We start from the raw sequence: 20,904 nt of genomic DNA, 5'->3' as shown, positions 1-20,904 counted from the left end.
TGATTATAGCAAAACACATTGCTCTGTCCCGTCTGGAGGAGGGAAAAAAATCTCAAACCTACCCAGAGTCACGCAACCTAACCGAGGTTAGATAAGCTCATTTTCCAGTCCTACAAAAGTCACCATAAGATTGCTTTTAAAGGATGCTTCTTACACACTGATTTAGTTCTCAATAATTTATTAATCTATGAATATCCCCCCCCCTTTTTTTTCAATTTTATTTTCAGAGGAAGCAGTCAAGTTTTCTCCTAGGGTGTGTTTTAGTGTGAGGATGTGGGGTATAGGGTTGTTAATAGGTTTTCCACTATTGCTTGAGATTTTGCACCCTGAGAATATCAAAAGCTGGCGGAGGTGCTGGGGCAGGAAGAGGAAAAAGAGCCCCTCCAGGGCCTTTGCTCTTCTTTCTTCTGAAGTGTCCATTCAGCACGAGATCCTTGGGAATTCAGTCTTTCCTTCCCAGCACAGCTTGACTCAGAATCCTGTCCTTTTATGCCTATGTCAGTGACTTAGTCCTGTAACTCCAGATGTCCCCTGGAAGCTGCTGTGCTTGCTGAGGTCCATCTTCATGGACCATAGAACCCTTGCCAGCTACTCAACAGTGGGAGTTCAATATACGGGTGTAGTGTCAGTGGACTCTATTTTGGGAATCCTTCCACATCATCACCGTGCACACTTTAAGTAGATGTCAATTTCATTTGCATATATTATAATTTGAATATATGACAGTTTCATTTGTCAAATATACCTCAAAGTAGCTGGAGAGAACATGTTGGGACCTAGTTGTGGCAGTGTTGAAGGAACGGAGAGTGGACAGGAGGAGAGGGGCCAGCCCAGAATTTAACAATTGCAGGAAGGGGTGGCTATGGCTAGAGCAAGAGAAGGGATGGTGTTAGAATTCTGGAGTCAGGGGTACCTGGGTGGAGCTAGAAGCTGGAGGAGGAGCTGTCCTATGGGACTATGTGGCTGGGACTGTCAGGTGAAAGGTGGAGTCTGGAGAAGGGACTACTCGTGAGCTGGAGCTCACACAGGGTTATTCCAGAACAAGTAAGGAAAACAGAGGGACTATGTGTCTAGCAGGAACTCACAGCCGCTGAGAAGATGCTGCCTGAAGCAGAAAGAAAGGGGGAGAACTACCCTGGCTGCTCGTTTCTACCTGCCCTCCAATCTGTCTACATGGCCTCCCACTGGAAGAACCTAGCCAGAAACCCGTCGGCACAGGACCCTGAGAATTATAGTTTTCAGCCACCCACTTCCTTTGGTACAAAGCAGAGCAGAGAAAGTATAGGAATGAATCTGAGAGCAACCGGGCACATGATCAGCACAGGCGCCAAAGGGAAATGACATCTGAGTGACATCACCAATACAGCTGACAAATGGGGCCACAAAGTTTGGAAACAGGAAAGAATATATGCAATATGTGACTTATTGATGTTACATTATGATACATATGTTCAGTGACATTAAATAACATGCTGAATGTTTCGACCCTCATTAGTAGTACATAGTTCACAGAACTGTGGAAATGGCCATGAACGGTGCATCAGTGCATTTCCATCAACTCCTGTACAGGCATCTGAGATCAGTTGATTCCCACGAATTGTGTCTCTGATTGCCAATGCATAAGCCTGCATCTTTAGCATATCCCAGAAGAACTGTGTTCAATCTGGGGTTTTTTTGTTTTGTTTTGTTTTTAATCATCTACGTTTCCATCTGCCTCCTATACATTAACGTGTTTAATTAGCCACCACTAAACATCAAACTTCTTCTCCAGTTTATTCCAGAGAGAAATATGAGCTAAGCTGCCACATAGTAAACTTTTTCCATTCTCACATTCCCAATTTCCTAACAAGCAACTGACGCCCTAGTGGTCAGGATGCACTAAAGAAGTAAATCAACAAATATGTGGCTGTGTGCCATGATTCCCTTCAAGATGGTGGATTGCAGTGTAGAAGTCTAGAAATGCTACCTACCAGTGCGTAAGAAATCAAGAAACAGGAGAAGCACCACCGGCGGGTCACAATTTGTAAGAAGAAAGGATTTGAAGTTTATTTATTATGGATCCAGAAATAAAAGTTCAAGGAGAGCGGAATATAGTCAGATTATTAGGTCAGAAGTTAACCTCAGAATCTTCAGAGACCATGCATGACGGACAGGGCCGGTGAACTATTTTGTTTTCCACCTTCTTATCTAAATTATTAGTCTTGACACCCATTTATTTGTCCAAAGTCAAACTTCAGGCTTGCCCACTGCCTATTGTTTGCCACTTTTCTTGGCAACAAATCTCGTGAACCCGTCTTATGCCATTGTTTCGGTGTAGGTGTCTTGCCCATTCTCCTGGATGCGACTTTATTTCAGATCCACATCTACTGACGCCTTGCTCACTGCAGTAGCTTCCAACTGGGCCCCCATGTTGACTCATGAATTTATTTAATAAATTTTTCAATTTTTATTTCTATGTGGTAGCTAGAATGATATTTCTAAAAGGCTCGTCTAAGTAGGTAACTCCTTGGTAAAAACCAATAGTCCTATTAACAGAAGCCCATTAAGACTTAACATTGAACACAGGAAAAAAAAAAAAAACAACTATTAACTCTTGATAATAGTTAATCTTCCTAATCTGATTCCTTCCTCTCTGACTCCCACCTGACTTTATAGATCCTCTCCTGCAATTTCTCTATATTCATTTGAAGGAACAGAACTTTACTGAAAATAGTTTGGGTGTGGTTGCAATTTTCAATATCTGTTTTAATCTTCAGTGCTGTTTATCAAACATCTCCAGTCCTCTACCTTCGTGGCACATCGTGGCATTGTACCTCCCCTTGGGTTTGAACGGGTATGTGTGACTAGTGCTGGCCAATGTATTTTGCCTGGTTGTGATGTGGCTCACTTCCAGAATGGAACATTTAATCATTGGTGAGAGACTTCCTGGAGCTCTTCCCTTCTGCCACAGGGTTTGACAGTGTTCAGCATGGTGGCTGCTCTGGCAGCTCCCTTCCTGGAGGAAGGAGACTGGGAGCAAAGCTCCCAAGTGATGGGCAACATAAGTGAGAAATAAACCTTTCTTGTTATAAGCTTCTTTTTGTTTGGTTTTTAAGTTTATTTATTTATTTTGAGAGAGAGAGAGAGAGAGAGGCAGAGACAGAGGGAGACAGAGAATCCCAAGCAGGCTCTGCACTGTCAGCACAGAGCCCAATGTGGGGCTCAAACTCACCATCTGTGAGATCATGACCCGAGCTGAAATCAGGAGTTGGAGCTTAACCAACCGAGCCTCCCCCCACCCCCCTCAGGAGTCCCTCTTGTTATAAACTTCTAAGTTTTGGAGATAGTTATTACTATAGTGCAGGGTTGGCAGACCTTTTCTATAAAAGCTTTGCAAGCCACATAGGTAGTTGATGCTCCTCTTCCTCCTTCTTTATGATTCTTAAAACCGTAAAAACAATTCTTAGTTTAGGCTATCTAAAAAGAGACCCTAAGCTAGGTTGTCCCAAGGGCTGTGGTTTACCATCCCCTGCTGTAAGGTAACCTGGTGTGTTTTGACTAATACAAAGACCAGAAACAAAATCTATGCAGTTCTTTCATCGTTGCCTTTTTCCATGAGTCTGTTCAGTTCTTGCTTACTCTGGACCAGCTTCCTCTCCTTTCTTGGCCTGCACATGGCCTGATATATTCACCACAGATAGCTGAATGTGACTACCCTTGTCTCAACTTTTCAGCCTAAGTATCTCTGGCCTGTTACTTCAGATTCTCTAAAGACCATCTGACTTAACAACCATGTATTGGGTAAGGTATCCATCATTGTAGGCATATAGAACCATCAGGATCTGAGGTGGGGACAGGCTCTCTAGAAGAGACCATGAACAGGGGATGTTTATAGAGTTTTCTAGTAGAGTACTAACATTTGTACAGACCCTTTCCCATCCCCTTGTTTCGTCTAAGTGGTACATGTTTCTTTTCCCTGCTCTTCACCTGGCAATCTTCAACCATTTCTCAAGACTCAGCCTACGTTATCACCTCCTCTGTGAGGTCTTTCATTAACCATTAACATCATCTCAGGTCTGCCCTTCAACCCACTAGGCAGAGTTAATTGCTTCTCCTCTGTAATCCTGTAGTACTTATATGAACATACCAAATCAAGATAATGTAATGATTGCGTGTATTCATTAAATTAAAAGGGCCTCAATCTAATGGAAGAGAGCCTAGTTTATTCACTACCATGACAGCTTTTTTTGCCAAGGAACTGCTACGCCCTCAAGTCCTTGAGGGACACTGTCCACTCATAATTTCTATCATTAAATATTTAGATTGTCTTTGCAATCATATCAGAGGTTCTTAGTAACAAGAATTACCAAAAAATAGAGAGCCAATGAGTTTTCACTTTTCTTTAGCAGAACACAATCTTATGTTTATTAAAAATTAGTTCTCAGGGGCGCCGGCATGGCTCAGTCGGTTGAGCGTCCCACTTTGGCTCAGGTCATCATCTCCTGATTCATGAGTTCAAGCCCCATGTCGGGCTTATGGCTGTCAGTGCAGAGCCCACTTCGGATCCTCTGTCTCCTCCTTTCTCTGTCCCATCCCTGCTTGCACTCTCTCAAAAGTAAAACATTGAAAAAAATTAGTTCTCAGAAGTGCAGTAATTGCAAAATCTATAGGCAGTGGTGTGTAAAACCTAGCCCCAAAATACAATTCTAGCCTGAAAGTTAAGAATTAGGTAAGTGCTGTTTGTAGCCAAAACCCACGTGATGGTTGGGTTGGGGTTGTTTGTTTGTTTGTTTGTTTGTTTTGCCTCCAGTGCGGTGCAATGTAACAGCCTTTTTTAGGGAGTTGAGATATAACTTCAGTTATCAAACTGCCACCAGCTGGCTTAACTTTAATAAAACATCAAGCTGCTGAATATGTCATGCCTTTTTGGTTCCAGCAGTTAATATGTATATTGAGTGCTTACTATTTCTGGAATACAGGCCAAAAGTAGATGGAACAATGTGTATAAAATATTTATTTCAAATTATTATTTGGCAACATATGGATCCCATGATGTCAGCTTTGAAACATTTAGGAAGTTTTTAAAAAACATGCAATGCCATTTAAAAGTAAGATTTGCCCTCTTATACGGCCACTGAAAATTTGAAAATGCTAAAGTTTATGAACTAGGGACCCCTTTTAGGCATTTCAGTCAAAATGGTCATGATATATCAGTTAGAGAATAATCAATTGTTGGTTGATGATTTTACTCATTTTACTCCTGGATTAGCACAATCTTTTTCTTTGCTCTCTAGTAAAATGTTCTGTTTGAGTGTTCCCTGATATTGCTTTGGAGGAAAGAAACTTGGGGGACAGTTAGCAATGGTATACGGGCTAGAAGTCAAGAAGTGATGAAGAGGAAGTAATGTGGAGTAGCCAGTAGGTATTTGGGGAAAACAGTACACAAGTTGTTGAGGGACTAAGTAGAGAGAAGGGAAAGGCACAGGAAAGGGGAAAAGGTCCCTAGAGAGAGAATACAGATTGAGAAAAATAAGCCATATTTTCATAGAAATTGACCATCCACCCACATACTGACCCTGTTGGACTTTGGGATGTGTCTGATGTTCTACATGTCACTCCCATGGCCCAAGAAACTACAAATTCTGCCTTGGGCCAGCCACCCATTTTCTCCATGAGGTCCTCCTGAGAGATACATGCCTATAGACAGTTACCAGTGACAGGCTAACTAAATATTATTATATCTGAACCTAAATGCAGGGTTGTATTAGTTGTAACCTAGCTGTAACAGTTTTATTAATAACACAGGGAGAATTTTAATAACAAGGCAGAGTTTTAATAACATAGCTTGACCAAATGGAAGTCTCTTTTCTCCAAAGCCAGTTAGGCCCCATCAGCCTCAGATAAAGCAGGTAGGAAAGATAGCTCTGACTCTATCCATCATGTCCCCAGATGCTCAGACTCTGGTTCAGTCACCATGAGGTTAATGATGTCCAATGACTACCAACCATGGGCAATCTTGCTGGATCAAGCTGGCCAAGGTTCCCTTCCAAAGCTACCAAACAGGAAGGAAAGAGGGCATCTCAGGAGGGACTGAGAAATGCCAGGCCCTGCAGGAACAGCTCTAGGCTCTTACTATCTCTCTGGTGGATCAAGGAAGAAGGAGAAAACAGGCCAGGCCCAAGTATGACATAACCTTTATCTCCTCTGAAAGTAGGCCCATCAACATCTGTAAATTTTAGCAACTCTTCCCTTCTTGGGAGGCCAGATTTCTTGCTACTGATCTTAGAAAGGTAGAAATCAGGTCAGGCAGGGTTGAGAAAGGAAGGAAACAGTCTTGACTCCCCCTAGAGACCAATCGTGCCTCACTTTCTTGGTTACATAAATACACTGTGGGTAGAATAAAATAGTGTCTACCAAGGGTAATATTGAAGTCAACCCCTACCTTTGTGAATTTCCATTGAACAAAACTTGTCAATTTTTTATAAACCTCTGGCCCTTGGATCCTAAATAGTACCAATATTTCAGACTTTGACCAAATTCCTGACCCTGATAATGACCATTGTTTTTCTATCTGACCCCTGGTCTTCTTTCTGAATGCTACCTGCCTGCCTGACCTTTCAGAGATCCCTAACTCCTGTTTGAGTGACTTCACATCTTTAATTCAAGATTCTGATTCTTGATTTTTAAAAGATTAGGCATTTGAGCAGGCCACACTTTCCTGTAGGAAAGCTTTTTGTTTCTTTTTTTAAACAGCAAGGGAAGAGCGATTTACAAGGGACCAATTTAGCAACATTCATTTCTGAAGTCATTTTCTTTTTATAGGCTGTAAATAAATTTGCAAAATCATGTAACTTCATGGTAATAACATGACCTGGAAATTACAAGGTAATTAAACTCAAAGCATCTAAGAATAGTACTCCAAGAATCATTTACTTCTCAGGGCCAGGAGTCAAGATTTTTTTGCTGCTAAGCACTAATGCAAAATGAATTAGTACTGAAAATTTCCAAGCTGCCATACTCCAGGAATTATAGGGGGCCACCTCTGTAGTTGCCAGGTGTAACTGATGACTGCAAGAGTGCAAGAGTGCAAACATTGTAAGAATGTTTGGAGGTGACTTGTTACAAAAGTTTCTTGTAACTTTAAAGTAAGTTCTGTGTTCCTGGAGAAGGGGAATAGAGACATCTGGGTGGCCTATATGAAGAACTACTGCCCTCAACGTCAATGTTCAGTCAAACCTGGATGAATCTAAAAGTTTGAAAATGGAGGTGATAGTTTGATGGTATAGCTTGAATTTAGTGATACCATAGGAAAGTGCTGGAAAAGATTTTTCTAGGGTAAAAATGGAAAGTTTTCAGATTTCAGTTTGGACTGTCCAATCTCAGTGGAAAATAATCCAAAGCCAAGCATTTTTCCTAAAACTTGAGGCCGACTGCCTGCCCCAAAGGCAGCAGGCTAACAGACACGGTGGCCATCTTGATATAGACACTGTTCTTTTGGACTGTCCTTATCTACCTCACCAGATGTCTGGCATTGAAGGGGCCTTTCTTTCTGCTGAGAAGAAAGAGATGAAATACATAAGGTCCTCTCTACCTTATCTACTTGGGCCTCTGGAGAAAACAATAAAGAGACATACTGCCTTCCAGCCTACCGAAAGGTTGGCATTGTTTATGTGTATTGAGGCTCAGTTGAAGTGGCTGCAAATATACTAGGAATAGAGTTAGTATTGCCGTCTCTTTGGGGCCTCAGACTGGCTATACCCTCAACCTCAGGTTACTTCTCTTCTCAAAGTTGCCCTCTCATACGACTTTTTTTCTTCTAAGCTCTGATTATCTTTCCTGAACCTTGCCTCTTCAGACCTAGGGTAAGTAATCATTCCACTCTTATTAACCCTGGGGTACTCAACTATTCATTGTAATTTCCTACATCTGTCCACATCTTTTAAATATCACCTTCACCAAGCCCTCCTTGGATTTTCCTAATTTGAATGAAGTGTTCCCTGTTGGAATGATGACTGATACTCTTACTAATGTTGGGGGCAGGGGGTTCATTAAATATTTGTAATTGAGATCTGTTTTTATTGTTAAGAGCATGTGGTCCATGGAGTACAAATTTTAATTCTTTATGGTTTTCTTTATTTTGTTTTAGTGACTTGTGAGATAGAATGTGGTCCATTTTTCTGAATGGTCCATGAATGTTTAAAAAGTCATGTTCTTTATGTGGAAGACAAGGTTATGTATAGATTCTTTATACCACACTTTCAAAAAAAACAGACTCACCAGAAGTCATAAGACAGAACTTCAAACATGAATTTTCTCCCATAAATTATAATAACATATGACTGAAAATTGTAAGTCAACCCCCTCAAGAAACATCCCTCAAGAAAGAGAGATTACAAGCTTATAATGTAGAAAAAAGACCAGGGGACTAGTGGAGGCTCGGCAAGTGCCGAATCCATGAATGCTGAGTGACCTGTGTTCTGCAAATTCAGTCACCTGTGTCACTGGCCAAGGCACCCAACAGCTGTGATGCAGGCATGATCTGAGGTGCCCAAGGACAGAGAGCCCTGGTGTGAATGCACGTGGAATGCATATGTATGGGACATAAAAATGAAGACAGTATCTGGTGTGTGGACCACAAGGCAGATATGTGCTATGGCTGCCTGAAGCCTGTGAGGATAAGAGAGACGTGTTAACAGAAACAAAAGATAAAGCAGAAAGATGAGCAATTCAAAGATTTCTAAGTTTTTTCAAAGTTTTTTTTTCTCTTGGTCTTCGCTTTTGAAGCTCTTTCTCTAAGGCTAATCCTAATAAGGGACATCAACATAGATTAAACTTTTAATTAATGACCATTAACTTTTAATGCTTAAATATTTTATATATCTTCAATCATGTTTTATGTTTGATTCACTAGTGACTAAAAGAGATGTGATAAAATTTCTCATCATGACTGTGTTTGTCAGTTTCGGCTTGGAATCTTTTTTCTTCATCAGTATAACTTATCCGTCATGGATCCCATTTCCTGATCTTGGTTGTCCAAGGTGACAGTTTTCTTTCAGTTAATTTACTCTAAATCATTATTGATTCGTAGTAAATTAATATGTTGTTTGAATCCATAGACCATATCTAGAAAGCCTCTCTATTTGCTTTAGTTCTGAAAGATTCTACTTGTAAGTCAAAGAGACCACTAATGCCTTTTGTGGTGGTATTTAATGGGCTTTTTGATGTAGTGTGTTTCTTTCCTCATATTTATAGCAGCTTGCATCAATGAGAGCCCCAATGTTGAGAATGCATAATTAGAGGTTCTTCTGTATTAACTTAAATCATATATCTGCTCCACAATGAGGAAGGGATGAAATGCATGTTGGGAGTCATAGCAGACGTATGTAATTCAGATCCCCCTTTAAGAAAGAAGTCCTTGCTCAACTGTAAGATGTATGGTTAGCTGAAAGCCTCTGGCTGTTCCTCCTTCAGTGGACCCTAGCTTTTGAGCCAGGGTCACAGTCTTCCCTGGGAAGACCCAACTAATGACTGAGCAATACAGTGGTACAAGGGCTGAGCCCTTTCTACCCAGTGGAAGACTCCTCCAAAGGGTAGGCTGTGCCCCGCAGAGTCCTGTCAGGCTCCCTGCCCAATTCAACTTCTTCCCCTTTCTTTTTACAAATGTTACTTTCCAATAAACTTGATGCACTCCTAACTCATTCTTAGCATCAACTTCCCAGAGGATCCAACTGGCATCAGAGTTAACCAAAAATGTTCATTCCAATGCAGTTCTTTTATTTTCTCTCCATGCTGCCTTTATAATCCTCCTAGAAAGATTAAAGATTTTATTTCAATGTTGGAATCAGTTTTTATTTCAACCAGTGCAGTAACGTGTGCAACAGATTCATCAATATGTTCAGGAAACCATTAGTTCATAGTACTCTTCTAACTCTTGCTCAGCCTTAAAGTATTTTGCCAGAGCAAATTCAATAACATTAAGGTACAAATGTTACGTTACAGATGCCATTGATCTCCTACAAGGTACTGCAAGAAACAGATGCATTGATTCCATCCATGGATGCCAATCTGCATCTGTGTGAGGAGAGACCATGCAGGGAGATGCAGTTTTTTAGACAATTTCAATTCTAACTGCGAAGTGTTTGTTTCAAGAGTTTGGTCTTCATCTATACCTTTACTGTTCTTTAAAAAAAAATGATTAGAATACGAGAGGGAGTTTAGTAAGCTGTGTTTGGGCAGGAAGGGGGTCAAAGAGGAAAGTGAAGTGAATTCCAGGCAAGAGATACCTCCATTGCTAAGAAGACGGGAGGGAGAAAAGCAGATAACAGTAAACTCTGTTCTTTAATTACTTGAACCATCCAGAGGAGTGGCATCATGTGGTCAAAGTGAAGATGAGGATGTTCTCACCATCTGTTTCTCATGAATTTCCAGACTTTGAAATTCTAGACTCACCCCAGTGGTAGTGTCCTAACACAACTGTGGATTTACCATGAGTGTACAGGGTAGGCATATGCAATGGGATGGGGTTCAGTGATGGTATAGAGTTAGTGCCTATGGCCAGGTGGACCACATCCAATGTGGTTTATAAGGCCTCATGGGGTTCTAAAAAGTGGGTCAAATATTTATGCAAATATTATAATATATTATAACAACCGTTTCCTTTGCTTCACAACTCAGGGAGGTTGACCAGAACCACACATCTTTAAGTTCTTTTATTTTAGTTTCTGTGTAAGCTAGTGACAGTTTCCACATGGGCAGGAGGTGGGGGTGGGGAGCAGGGATGGTAAGTTGGTATCTGTCATGTAAAGGGAAAAATTTCACAGGCAAAACTTCACTTACCTCGGGGGAGTGGGAAGGTCTCTATGAAGGTGATCATACACTTTAAGTGGTTGAAAAGCAGCGTCATTCCCTTCGCTCTCCATATGTCCTAAAGGTAATTCCAGATGCCCAGGTAGAGAAGTGTCTGGGAGGGGTGAATGGGTCATGTTGCTGACATTAATCACTTGCACACTGGTTCCTAGATTTCCCTCGGTCCTGCCCTGACGTGATCTACAGTATCTCCTGGCAACAAGGTGTGTGAAAGCTCAGGTCCTTCTTGGGCATCTTTCTTCTCCAAATGTCAACCTCAGAGAATTATCCTGGAGAAGAAAAACAATTATCTCCTGTAGCTCCTTGACAACAAAAGCATTTTTTTTTACCCATGCATTTTTAAAAGAGAATTGCAGTGCTTATGTTTTTTTAATTTATTTTGGGCAACACACTTAATGTGTTACATAGTGTGTGAGATGGAGATCATGTATAGATGGAGTTGATGTATACTTGTCTCCCCTACCTCAAAGGATTGTTTGACAAGCCCTCAAGTGGTATGTCATTGCTACTTATTTATCATACCTCATCCATCAGCATTTGTCAACATGTGTTCCATGGAACACTGGTCCTTTGAAAGGCTCATGAAGAAACAGATTTGGTTCCATTTGGTCTTGAGCAATGCCACCCGCCATACCTCAATCTCAGAGATTCACAGTGCATGTTAAGGAATATGAGAGGTCCTACAGTCAAGAAACCTGTTCAACTTTTTGTTTAAACTATTTCCTAAACACTTTTAATGATGGAATCCTTTCTGTAGGTGTGTGACATTTGTTAACATCCCCATAGCCATGTGCTGGGGACATACGGTCAAATGATTAAGAGCCTACATATTTCATGTTTGGGTTTGAATCCCAGCAGTGACATCCATTGACTGTGTGACCTTGGGCAAGGTTATTATCCTCTTTGTTCCTCAGATTCCTCATCTGAAAAATGGGAATAGCGATAATACTGCATTTGTTTGCTGTGAGGTTCAAATAAGTTCATATATTTAAAGTGCTTAGTAGAATCCCTGACATATGGCAAGAATTTCATAATGTTTCCTGTTATCACTGTTGACTTTTCTCTCTGCATCTCTGAAAATAACTTTGGTTTAATAATAACAATAAATATGAAGTGTATAATCTTATGGTTGACAGACTTTCCCTTATAAGCCTACCTAATCTTCAAATCAATCTTAATAAATAGGCATTATTGTTATACCCATTTTACTGATTAGGAAAGAGAGGCCAAGAAATCTGAGTATACTTCATGAATGGACAGTAAAGGGGAGAACCAGAATCAAATATGTGTCTTTTGACATCAGATCTTGTGCTTTTTCTTCCTAATATATTTGGTTTTTCTGTGGTTCCAAATTAAAATATGAAACCTGTCTACTTCTAGTAGCTGAAAAGGTTTGCCTTTCAAAGGGCATATAACTTAAACCCAAGATTAAAAATAGAAGTTAGAAATTAAAGACATTACAGTGGATGAAATTTAAGCAAAGCAAGTAACTCAGAGCCTTTTAAGTAATAAAGTCCCTGGACTAGTATTGTAGACGAATGAACACACATGGGATATAAATACATTTGCTAGGTTATAAACTAGAAATCAGTACATGTAATCTGAACAAGATCTTTATATTTTTGTCACATGCAAGAGGAAATTCTAGATGTTGAAATACTGAATTTCTACCAGAGTTTGATAGTTATAGGGAAAATCAAACTCATTATTGAGATCTGGATTTGAGTTAAAGAGAAATTATTGGTCCTTATTTTAGCCCAATGTATGATCTCCTTCAGCCATCCATAATCTGAAATTCAGAAAAATCCTGCTTTGGTGTTTAATGTTTCCTAAAAATGCAGTTGGTGTATTAGCCCAGTTGGTCCGTGGGCCCTCATGATGCTATCATTCTTGAGTCATCTTTGGGTCTCTGACTAACACTGAAATAATTGGGTGATCTTTAAAGAATATTTTAGGGGATGGTGTCAAGGCTCTATGACAAACTTATCAAAATATTTTATTTCTTTTTTTTAAGTGGAAATAACAGAGGTTGGGGGTAGGATCATAATCTCACTGATTTGCAATTGATCAAACGAAGACAATCTCATCATAAGTTCAACTTCTGGTCAAAAGAGTTAAGAAAACTAAGTAAAACACTTGTGTGGAGGAGTGTGTAAGAAGAAGGGAAAACATTTCATTCTGCCCAAATCACAGCAGTCCAGTAATGTGCCCAGGCTGATCCAACTTGATAAATGAAAAGCCACATAATCCTTTCCATTAGGTCACTATCACTTGATTTTAGTACCCCATATTTCCCCCAAAAGTTTATCTTGCCATATGAACTACTTTGCTGCTTTTAATTCGAAAATGGGATCTATTTCTCATTTTGCTTTGCCTGCCGGGGAGCTTAGGGCTAAACTTAGTGCTGAATCATAGTCATGATTTCATGTATCTGAAATTTGATGAGTCTCACCTCCTTTGTAGCCATGATTGCTGGTATTAATTTCTCTCTATATAAATTTGGGTATTCCTGTGCTGATACTTTACGTCCTTTTTTGCATGTCTCTTAGAAATTAGGATGAAATGAAGGAAAGCATTTAAGAGAAGTTTTCAACAATGAGCACTGGAAAATTAAGAAGTCTTTCTTCATTAGGGGCACCTGGGTGGCTCAGTTGGTTGAACATCCAACTCTTGATTTCAGCTCGGGTCATGATCTCATGGTAAGTGAGTTCAAGCCCCATGTTGGGCCCTGCTCTGACAGTGCAGAGCCTGTTTGGGCTTCTCTCTCCCTCTCTCTCTGCTCCTCCCACTCACTCTCTCTCTCTCTCTCTCTCAAAAAGAAATAAACATAAATTTTTTAAAGTTTTTTTTTAATGTTTATTGTATTTTTGAGAGAGAGAGAGAGAGAGAGAGAGATCGCAAACGAGTGGGTGAGGAGCAGAGAGAAAGAGAGAGGGAGACACAGAATCCGTAGCAGTGTCCAGGCTCTGAGCCATCAGCACAGAGCCCGGCATGGGGCTCGAACTCACAAACCGTGAGTTCATGACCTGAGCCCAAGTCGGCGCTTAATTGACTGCACCACCCGGGCACCCCTAAACATAATTTTTGTTTTTAATCTTTATTCATTAGCACTCAATTAACCAGAGTTCCCCTAATCCAGACGTTTTATTTCATAATACTGTTAGTATAATAATTATACTTAAAGATAACCTTTGGGAGAAAACGGGAAACTATGTTCAGGTGGAAAAGAGAAGGTAGAAAGACAAAACCCAATCAATACCTATGATTTATGAAAGGTTCAAAGGAGATGGCTGTTAATATTAAGATAAACATTTTGCAAAGTAGAGAAAGTCTATTACCTCCACTCATCCGAGAGCAGCCAGAGAGACAAAGAAAACTGAAAGTTGAATTTGGGGGAAAGATACCTCCATCGCAAAGTTTCACGCAAGTCTCCATTCCTAGTTCAAGTTTTTTGAGACCTTTTACCTGACCATAAGATCTTTGCATTTCCTGGTCCTTTAAAAACGTTTCTCTTTTCTCCAGGGTATCAGAAAGGAAATTCCTAGGACATGTCACATTTCACAGGAGAGAGAGATTCCATTTCCACTGCAATTCGGAATGGAAGCAAGTCTGGCCTCATTCTTTATCTGGGAACCTCCGTAACCATCCCTTCCAACAACGCTGAGGTTTGATGGCAAGGAGACTGTTAGCAACAGAAAAAGGTGAAAAAGAGAAAATGAATAACTGAGTGGCCCTTTTCCGGCTCCCCGGGAAGGGCTAACACAATTGCTCCGGGTACTTCTTCGGGCATCTCCTAATGCCTGTGGTCCTGTGGTGCTACGGTTTTGTTGTTGTTTTATATGGGATCTCAGTTTGCAGACTTGCATCTTTCTGAAGACCAGTGACTGTTTATTTATAAGCCTCAAACAGCTATTAAGTGGGCATGTGGAGGCAAATGGAATTGCTGCTGAATGCATAGAGTAAATTGATTTGTACCTACAATTTACATTTATTCTCGGGGTATATTTGACACTAATGTTGTGAGTGAACTACCATGATGAAGATTAATTACGTAAACATTTTTTGCTGACTTTGTGAGCAGCCAAGTTGGTTGTTTTACTTGATTTTCTAAGCTCGGCGCCTAATAGCAAGATGGCAGACATTTCTTGGTTTTGCCCTGCACCTTCATAGACTAAGTGTCCCAGACCAGTCTTACTGAATAAGCGTTGGGGGAGAGTTTTTGCTAGTGACAGCATTCCAGCTTCCTTGATTGGGAAGGAAGAAGTAAAACACTGCTTAGCTCTTGGAATTTTGCAAACATCTGGATTTGGGCAGGATTCCCCAGAATAAAATAAGAATTGTGCTTCTCAAAGGGGTATAAATGTGCCACATGCACAAGAAAGGGCAATTTGTTTAGTTTTTCTTGTTCAACCCATATTAGCCTAGACCCCAAGCATCTTGAGCTGAAGAGAGTTAAGCACTCAGAGGCTCTACTCTTCTCCTTTGGGAAATGGAGATAATTATAGTACCTCCCTGCACCCTATGGACGACTCACAGTGGTGTCCGTGGGGTACCTCCTAAAGATGCAGTTTAGAGGCCCAACTCATGTCACACAAAATCAGAATCATTGTGATAGAACCTGAGTGTTTCCAGCTCTGGTTTAGCAAGGTTGTCCCTTGAGATTATGGAGAAATCCTGAGGGCTTTGCATGGTCCCAACAATTAACTAGAAAGGCCTCTAACTGCCAGCACATCATGGTCACTGCTGTAGGACTCGCTGGCCCGGCCCATGTGTGCCTTCCAAGAGGGCAGATACTTTTGTGAAAGGCTCGGGTGAGAGCTCTTTGCTGCAGTTCTAAAAATGCACAGCGGCTCCACCCGAAGGCTTGTTCTTGGGAGTGAAGGTGTGCCCCCCACGATCCCTCTTGAAACCCCCCATCACCTTGTCTCCCTGAGCATCCATGCTCAAATAAAGCCCATGCATTTAGGTTGGCCTTTAACTGCTGTCTTCACCTCTGAAAAACCGACTTAGGCTTAGCTCCTGAAGCAAGAAAGCCCAGATTTGACAAAGCCTTATAACCTTTTTGTGCCAGGCCTAGAGAAAAATAACCCTTGTTTTTCCACATCCCATAATCGAGGCAAAAGAGACAACAAGACATTATTTTCAGAAATTTTCCTGCCTCGCTCACATTTGAGTTCACCTTCCTAATGTGTTGTTGACACACTCATCAGAGTCCTGGAAACCCAGGACAAAGATGTGCACAGGGGAAACCACAGGAATACTCCCATACCCCATAGTTCCTGTTAGCAGGGAACTGGTCCCACCCAGTGTCCTGAGTTAGCATGGGGAGGATCATTTATGGGGACATGAAGACAAAGCAGCTAGGTGGAAAGGGATGTTCACCTCCATTTCATTGATGAATGCCGCAGGGAGGAGCCGGGGGAAATCAGTGCCGTGACCCGGCTCTTTCTCGTGCCCCATTGTTCACACCGGGAACCAGGAAAGGCAGGGGAGCCGTCTGATGGGGCCCATGCTGGCTAATCTCAGGGCAGGGAGCAGAGGAGATTGGATAATGCACGAGGGAGCAAATGGAAGATGCCCAGCACACCTTCTTTCCATTAGGCTCTTTTTTCTTCTTACCTGACATTCCCTGGGTACTGATCATAGACATTCACCGATACCAGAACTGTTCTAGGAGTTTTATATACATCATCCGGTTGAATCCTCACAACAGAGCTGTGGGTTAGACGCGATTATTTTAGAGGTGAAAAATTAGAGGCTCAGAGAGTTTCCACGCTCCCTCTTTATTTCCAAGGTCATTTGATAATCAGGACGCCAACTTTACCTGTGGAACTGACAGCAGTATTTTCACCTGTGTTTGCAAAGAGGCGATATGGCTGATCTTCCAGGCCTACACTCTATTTGCTGGGAGACACTTCCTTTCATCAGCCGTCATTAGGGAAGCTCAAACTGAGCAGGCAATGATGCTGTGCTGTCTCTCTTTAGCCCTTACCTTGTTTTATTTACATATTTATTTCTTAGCTTGTAGACTTTTTTCAGAGTATAATGTGCTTGCAGAAAAGTACTCAAATTTAAGTGCATGGCCTGAAGATTTTCACAAAGTAATTCACTGTATAACCAGTACCCAGACCAGGAAACAGGACATTCCCCATCCTAAGGGCCCTGGCCATCCCCCTGGTACCTAGTCCTCTGTCCCTACGACCCTGCTTTCAAACCATCATATGGTACTCTCGTCTTTAGTCCTCGATGGGACTCAACAAGGAGATGAAAATTCTTATTTTTTATTTAATGTAGATTTATTAATGATTTCTTGCACTGGGTCAGGTGGCAGCAAATGGCCCATAGACCAAATACAGCCCACCATCTATTTTTGTAAATAAATTTGTAGTGGAACACAGCCATGCCCATTTGTTTACATATTATCTTTGGCCACTTTCAAGCAATAGCAGTAGAGTTGAATAACCCCAAAAGAGGCCTTATCGTCCCCAAAGCCAAAAGTCTTTACTATACTTTTATAGTATATACTATATACTATATACTATATACTATATACTATATACTATATATATATATAGTATATATATATATATATATATACACACTATATATATATATAGTATATACTATAGTATATACTTTTATACTATACTATACAGAAAAAGTTTCTGGCCCTTGTGCTAGAGTATAGGAACAGCATGGTAAACAAACAAACAAACAAACAAACAAAAAACCTGACCCGGTCTGTGTCGGTAAAATGCCTACAAACTGGTAGGGGAGACTGACCGTAACAAGTAGCTGTACAAATAAATAATAAATGATATACGTGAAAGGTGCTTAGACCTGAGTGCCATGTAGGGAACAGGAGGCCATCCGCTTGTGCCATCACATCCGTCAGAAAGTCCCCCTACTTGGGCGTAACACAGGTTTTGTCTCTCCTGGATAGGCACAATATGGATCCTCTGGAACTGTAACAGAATGTACGGGTGAGCAGCCTGGAGAGGACCATTTGCAAACATCCAGCATCCAAGGGGCGAGAAGAGCTAAGCAGGAAGAGCACATTTGAGCCATTGTGCAGAGTCTCCCCCACCCCACCGTTATTGCTCGTGTCTGCTTAATAACGGGATGTCACATGGACTGTTCACCTTTAACCTGGAGGCCCAGACATGCTTCCTCTATTTCATTATCCAGTGACCTCTCCCATCAGCAGCCTGTGGCTCTGAATTCTTTATCCCTGTGAACGTGGCTGCCATGTGTGATTCTGACGGAAGACGGCAAGAAGCCCTGGGCTGGGGCAGCAGGTGCAAGCTTCCAGGGAGCACGGTAGGTTTACATTTAATATTGTAGGGAAAGGTTTTATTTCATTTTTGCCCCGGAGGAGTTTGCAAAGAGTGAACATTTGGATTTGTCTGTGAGGGAGGAAACTCGCGATGACTTTCCACCTTTGCCTCGTCCGGAATTGCAGAACAGACTTAAGGGGGAATCAAGCCTGAGACATCAGTGAGGGCACAGGCACCCCCACTGAGCATTGTAGCCTCTAGACCTGCCAGGGGCTAACTCTGGGGCTTTGTGGTATGGTTTGTTAGAATGTTCTTTTCTTTCTTTCTTTCTCAATATTTTATTGAAGAGAAATTTATCCTTACTGAGCAGGCATTTCTGTTCCCTTGAGTTGGGTTTGTAGCGCTGAGAGGGTCGTCGTTAGAGCCACTTATTGGAATAGACGTCTTCAAACCCTTCCTCATCACAGACTGTAGCCCTTCGAGCTTTGCGTGTTCTCAGCACATCTGCAGCGCCAGAGCATGGCCATGTTCTTCTGAGCTGTCTGCTAAAAAGACCAAACTCAAAGATGATGATTTTTGTCTCTCCCCGAACAAGGAGTCTCAGAGAGACTGTTGGCACTGACAAGCGAGGCAGACATTTACATTTGCAGAAATGTAATTTACGGAACTTAGGGATTCTTTAAACCTGGATACAAAACCCATCAAAATAAATTTCTGCACACGTAACTCAAGCCTGTGTTGGCATCAATAATCAATCACTGCATTTCTTCCTGCTGAGCCTGGATGAGGCCTCGGCCTCATTCTTAACACCGTATTTCTGGTGGCTACTCTCAGGAAACAAAATATAAGCTTAAACAGATTTACCATTTCTGTTTTTTTTTAAGTTTATTTATTAGAGAGAGAGGGAGAGAGAGTGCCCGTGGGTGGGGGAGGGGCAGAGAGGAGAGAGAGAATCCCAAGCAGGTTCCACACTGTCAGCACAGAGCCTGACGAGGGGCACAAACCCACGAACCGTGAGATCATGACCTGAGCAGAGATCAAGAGTCAGAGGCTTCATCACTTGAGCTGCCCAGGCGCCCCCTAGATTAACCATTTCTGATTTAAGTAACTACTTTTGAGTCGACAGCATATTTTGAATAAAATTATAATAAATGAGTATTTATTATGTGCCAGAGATTGTCCTAGGTATCTAACGTGAACTCATTTGTTTAATACAAACCACATGAGTCCAGACTTGCTTTGAATTGTAGTTGCATTACCAGTGCTTCGGAAGAGTCTCAGGTATTCAGTGGGTGCTTAGTAAATCCTTGTTATTGAAATGAATTCTAAAAAACCTATTATTATTCTCATATGGCAGACCAGGAAACCGAGGCCCATAGAGCTTTAGTTAAGTTTCCTACACGATTCAGGACTGAAGCCGTGACTTGACACTGCTTTAGTATTTTGTTCATATTTTTAACCACATTACCCTACTGCTTCTCACGAATAATGTTTGGCATCTCTGTTCTTCTTTATTAATGTCCAATAAGCTGGTTATTCAGCCTCGTTGCTTCTCTTTATTATTCTTGATCCTATCCTTTTTGATATTTTAGAGAGCTATTTGTCTCTGCAACAAAAAAAAAAAAAAAAAAAGGGAAGAGCAGGAGTTGACATCCAGATGCTGATGGGGTTTTGACAGAAGACACAAGTGAGGGAGGCCAGGTGGGGACCACAGTCGGTGAGGGTTACATGTCCTCGGGGCAGCCGCTACTCAGCTCCTGCAATTGCAGCTGTAGGGAATCCAAGCCCACGTTGCCAAATCTTCTTTCAATAGATGTAGGAAATCCGAACCCTGCCTGTGAAAACGCCAAACGAAAATATCAGTCTGAAAAATCACATATGTAAAATGTTGGCAAGCAAGTCAATTAAAAAAAAAAAAACAAACAAAACATGGCAAGTCCAATAAAATGTCTCTGTGGGCTCCATCTAGCCAGGGGTCTGTAGTCCGCAGCCTGTGGGAGACACAGGAGTAGCAGTGGCTTTGGGTAACTGATCCTGCAGTTCTGGCTAAAACAAACAAGCAAACCATGACAAGTAGTTGTAACTACTTGTTAAGATTTCAGCATAGGTGTTTCGGGGAAATAGAACAGCAATAATGATAGTAGCTCAATACGTCTGCATAGTGCTTCATATTTTTCAGCTCGGGTCTATAGATGCATTGGGATCTCCTCGAAAATCATTTTGACGGCTCAATTACCTGGTCGGTATTAAGCAGTAGGATTCAGGATCAGACCCTGATCTCCAATTCTCAAGCCGGTTTTCCTATAGCAACACAAACCCTGAGGGGGACGACCAAGTCCAACATTCCCAGCTCATCACAGGCCTCAGTTTTTACATCTCGTATGTCATCAAGAGGTAAAAAAAAAAAAAAACAAAAACAAAAAACAAAAACAAAAAACACTTACCCAGAGCTCATGCCCAATTTCTGATGAATGTTTAGAGAGGAGAGAAACAGGATGATCATTTGAGGATACTTGAATGATTGCTCAAGCACGTTATTCTTGGCAGATCGAGGTTGTTCATTTCCATGTGGTCCTCCCCAGATCATCTCTAATTACAAAAATACGCACCTAGCAAAGGCTGGATAAATAATGTAATTGTGGCCTAATCATTGTGTACATTCCTAAACATTCTGCTAATGATGAGTGGGTTTGGGGTTTTGTTCTTCCAAGTGTAGCTGACTGCCAGCCAGAGCTGAAATGTGGCATGTTCCGCACGCTCCACAGAAACCATTTTAAATTAA

Source organism: Panthera uncia, chromosome A2 (genome assembly GCF_023721935.1).
Source record: "Panthera uncia isolate 11264 chromosome A2, Puncia_PCG_1.0, whole genome shotgun sequence".
Taxonomy (NCBI): Eukaryota; Metazoa; Chordata; class Mammalia; order Carnivora; family Felidae; genus Panthera; species Panthera uncia.
Note: the sequence above shows the minus strand (reverse complement) of the source record.